The 5,004-nt window shown below is 33.1% G+C and overlaps 1 pseudogene; it reads left to right on the top strand.

Annotated features, from left to right (window-relative positions):
* The first annotated feature begins 1,061 nt into the window (after positions 1–1,061).
* LOC149551806 (putative isoaspartyl peptidase/L-asparaginase 2) lies at positions 1,062–4,000 on the top strand (annotated as a pseudogene).
* Positions 4,001–5,004: the final 1,004 nt, after the last annotated feature.

The following is a 5,004-nucleotide window of genomic DNA, read 5'->3' as shown; positions in this document are numbered from 1 at the left end:
TATAGATATATGAAGGAATGCGTGAGGTATATTTTTACCACACTTACATTTATAGGAGTAGACTTGAGGGAAGATCTCCTAACAAAAAAATTGTGAACCTTTTTAGTGCCATTGGTCTTACAATTTGTTCTTTCTAAATCTGCAGCTTTGGTGCTTGTAGGCAATAAAGTATAAATAATAGGAATATAGGTACGATTTTGACCTAAAATATTGCATGGTTCTCTTCCTATTTTAGCATTCACTATTCATCTATGTGTTTAAGTGAATGATATCTCAAAATGGTAGATGGATTGTGTGGATTACTAGATAAAAATAGAAAGAAAAAAACATAGTTCTTTGCTATGCTCTATAAAAACAAATGCAAAATAACAAACAATTGAGGTGCCTTTCACAAGACTTATAAATTCAAATAATTCCAATATTTAGTGTGAGTTGTGGAGGAAGTTACTTATATTTATAGTCTTTTTAATCTTTACCTAATATTGCTTCCCATAGATTTCAATCATCTCCCATCCATCAGGTCAGAAAATAATGGAAACTTTAATTAAAATGTTATTGTCATCAATAATCTTAAGTTTTGAGACAAGTATTTTTGTTAAGGAAAATGGTAGTCCCAGATTGGGGATATTTCATACGTTTGGGTCTTGTGATCCTTAAAGAACCTTTTCATTGTGTGTCCTACCATAACTATTTGGAATTATATTGTGCATTTTTGTGCAAAGAAAGATATAAACACAACATTAAATGGTTGAATAGGAAGAGGTTGAGTAGTTTAGAGGAAAGGATTGAAGGTATTTCATATATTTTTCCTTAACTGTCAACCATGTTGTAGTAGAATGTTGTTAGTCAAGAAGAGTTTTGTACTCAACTAAGAAGGAATTTGCATGTATTAGTGTAAGAAGAAGAGATACACCATCAAGTTTTTTTAATATGTTCTATTGAAATATAAATCAAATTTTATCACCTAATAGGTTGGCTATTTTCTTTGGGTATCTTGTAGTTGTCTCTATAGGAGAGCACATAGAGAAAGGTTCCATATTATTTTGTGTTTTCCTATGAGAATGGGATGGGAAATAGTTGTGCATGGAGGTATAGGGATTGATCCTTTCCTACACATGGATCATCATTAGGAGGCCATAGATGCACTCTTATATTGCCTCCAATTGGGTGTTACTTCTCTTAAGGCTTGTCTTCCTACCATTGATGTTGTTGAGCTTGTTGTAAGGGAGGTTGATAGCAACCCAATTTTTAATTTAGGTCATGGCTCAACATTATCTATGAAAGGCATAGTTGAAATGGAAGAAAGCATAATGGATGATGTTGGAAATGATTGAAAAGATCATGAATGAAGAATGATGGAACTGGTAAAGAATGTTTTCAATCATTATTTTGTCATTGATGTCAAACTTGCTACTTGTAGGAATGACAATTGCTTAAGTGATCCAAATACTATCAATTGGTTGATTGACAAGGAGGAGGCAATCAATAAGATGTAACTAGAGCACCCAGAGAAAGGTTGAAGTTATGATGTTGTAATGAAGTATAAGGATCAGCTAAGCCATTGATGAAATAGTGTATTGATGACATACCCTAAGACACATCAAAGATGTAAGGTTTAACTAAGTCATTTGTAGAACTTGACTAAGTGAGTGCCGAGAAAGCTAGTTAAAGCCAAGCAAGTTCAACTTCAGTGTGTGTCGAGCAATCCTTCAGGTGTCAAGTAACACAGAAGGTGTTGAGAAATCCTTCAAGTGCCGAGTAACACAAAAGGAGCTGAGCAATCCTTTAGGTGTTGAGTAACATAGAAGATGCTAAGCATCAATAAATGTAGTAGAAGCTGAGTAACATAGAAGGTGTTGAGCATTAGTAAACCAATGATGCCGAGTTGCTGCATTATTGATAAAACAAAAAGGATTCGCTTGATCAGTAATGATAAGTTTGTTGCATTGAATTTTGTGAATTAGTTGGATGATAAGGATGATGAGTAGATGTCATAGAATTTCATGTAAACCATGCAAACTAGTTTTGAGCGAATACTGATGGACTTATCATGAAGTTTCTAGAAGAAACAATTTGGAGGGAAAATAATATCATTCTCTCAGATCAAATCAAATTGATGAGGGGGCAGATTTGAGCGGGAAATGAAGAACAAAAATTCTTTATAAGGAGTTATAGGTCAGAGATCAAGAGTGTAGAGGGAGTTGGTCATAAGTGTGGTCATGCAAAGAAGCCAAGAGAAGGCTAGTGTGAAGTATCAGAAGGAAGACACAATGAGGAGTAAGCATAGAGCATCAAGACTCTAAGTTGATCAAGTGACCATAGAGTGCATTGGCATAACGAGTGGAAGAACTCAAGGAGATAGATCTTGAAGGGTGGACAAGCTGTCAGCACTGCAAGGATGAAAAGCCATGCAAAGAAAAGAACTAAAGAGTGATCTAAAATCTACGAGGTTAGAGTTGCAATCTTGATTAGGTCAAAAACTTTCTAATACTTTCTTACCATTGTATTAGATATTGAAATCCTACATTGATAGGTTAGCTTAACAACTAGGTGGATAAACCTCAGGAAAAGAATAGAAGATCCCCAGGAGAAGGATAAGAGATCCTCAGGAGAAGGATAGGAGATCCTTAGAGAGGGATAAAATATTCCTTTGAGAAGGTGACTGTAAATCCCATGAACTTGGGTGGGCCTAAAAACTCTATGTAAATACATTAACAGGGTGGCATTCTAAGTTGAATGTTCTTAAGTCCTCTAATAGGGCACACTCCTAATAGGGTGTAGAAATCCTTTAACAGGGTCACATCTAACAGTGTGTAAAGCCTTTAACAGGGAAAACCATTAGAAGTGGTTGAAATCTATTGCACAGTAATTTTGTGGGTGTCATCCCCACCCCAGTTTTACCTTCTTATTCCTAGAGGGTTTTTGGGTCACCAAAATCTCAAGTGTTATGTGGTGATGCATGTTTACTTTTCATGATTGTTTAATGTTTAATTGCATGCATGATAATTTCAATTATATGTTATTAAGGATTTGACAAGAAAAATAAAAAGCCTAGTACTTCTGATTCACCTCTATTTTATTAAAAAATAAAATTTAATTGGACATTATTGGACCTTGAATAACTGATTCACCCCCCCTCAGTTATTCTAAAAGAATTCTAATAGATGATTCTAGAAATAAGTGTGGAGAAGCTTCTAGACTTTCTATTGTTAAAAGTCCTATTTCCCTTGCCAGGCTTATGATAAAAAAGTCTCCACATGCATACATTACTTTCTCTAGAGCTGAAGATTTTGTAAGAGAGAAGGGTGTTGAAATTATGGATACAAACTACTTCATTACTACTGAAAGAAAAGACCAACTGGAATAGGAAAAGGAAATGAACATCATATAGTTTGACTACCATCTCCTAGAGTCTAAGAATGGAGTTGGAAAACCTAATTAAAATGAACAGTTACCCATAATAAGGTGACATGCAAATGGAAAACTTTCCCTAGAAAAATATTTTGGGAGTGGTTTAACATATGAAAATGGAGACCAAACATCTTGCAAAAGTGGATTTTTTTTTGAGTTGGATATGAATGGAGTACCTACCAATCTTTATCAACTAGAAACTATTGGTTGTTTTTTAGTGGATATTAAGGGATGGTGTAAATCAACTACTTCTACTGGAGGGCTGATAAACAAAAGGTTAGAAAGAATTGGGGACTCTCCAATCATTGGTGTGGTTAGGTATACCAATGACATCTCTTGAATTTCAGCCATAGGTGAAGGTGAAACCATAATAAGAGCAACAATTGTAGGAAATGTGGTAGACCATATGGAATATAAGGGTTTATCTCTTTAGGACTCTAGTAACCATATTATCAATAAGAATTTAGAAGATGGTAAAGGTGGATTAATAGTTGTATCGAGAAATAGGAAAGCTATTATAGGGTTTAATACAATGAGCATGTTCAAAGTTTGTGCAACAATGGTTGGATGCTATGAAGTAGGTATTTAGCACTAAGATATCTTGCTTTAACATTTAAATGATTTTATTTCTATCTTCACTTTAACTGTGGTAGAGGGTGAGTTTGTTTGAAAAAAATTAACTTAAAAAAATCAAAATTTATCATTTAAATGCCTATTTATTTGATATTCATTGGCCATAGAGATAAACTATTGTTTCTTGGCACTTTCCCTTTCATGAAATATTATGTTACATACCTTTATCATCAACATATGTGAAGAAAAATGAATAAGGTGTCATTTGTACTCACTTTTGTGTTTAGCCATGATTTAGATAAAGAAATCCATTACATTCTCTAAAAACTATAAGAAACCTTTAGTAATAGAGTAGTCTTAGAGGGTTTCATCATAACTATAGTTTAAAAATTGAATAAATCTATAATCTTGGAACATAAAAGTAGATTAATTGTATTTTAAAATGCACGTAATCTCATGTTGAAAGGTCAAGGCATGTGGAATATTTTTGATTCCATAGCAGCATGAAGTCGAGAAAACTAGTTATTTGGATAGTAATTTGATAGTCAATGTAGTTTTTAAAATGAACTAATGTTTAAGAGCTAGTAAATTATGAGAGTTTTTTTAATTGATGATAAGTATGATGTAATAGATTCTCTATAAGATTTACTAGAAAAACTAATGGATATGGGCAATAAATTTTTCATAAGAACTATTTTCCAATTAGTGATAGCTAGTTTGAATTTGAGGTTATTTGTCCCTTTGTATGAAGTTAAATACAAGAAATTTTTTTATATTCCTTTAGAGTATGCTTAAATTATTATGATAATGTAATGACACACTTTCTGGATTTGGACTTTTTCAATCTAGTTTTCTTTTGGTCTACTCTTGTGTCCATTTATGAAAAATAATAGAAGTTACACCAAGAACTGTAAGACCTACTAGGAAACCCTTAGTAACTAGCCATTCTACAAGGGTTTGATTAAAACTTAATCTTAACTCTTAAAAAAATTGAAGTTAGGAACATTTACAAATAGACTC

The sequence above is a fragment of the Cupressus sempervirens genome, chromosome 6, assembly GCF_028749045.1.
Source record: "Cupressus sempervirens isolate cs-2001-9-10 chromosome 6, ASM2874904v1, whole genome shotgun sequence".
Classification (NCBI taxonomy): Eukaryota; Viridiplantae; Streptophyta; class Pinopsida; order Cupressales; family Cupressaceae; genus Cupressus; species Cupressus sempervirens.
This window is presented reverse-complemented; position numbering and strand designations above follow the sequence as displayed.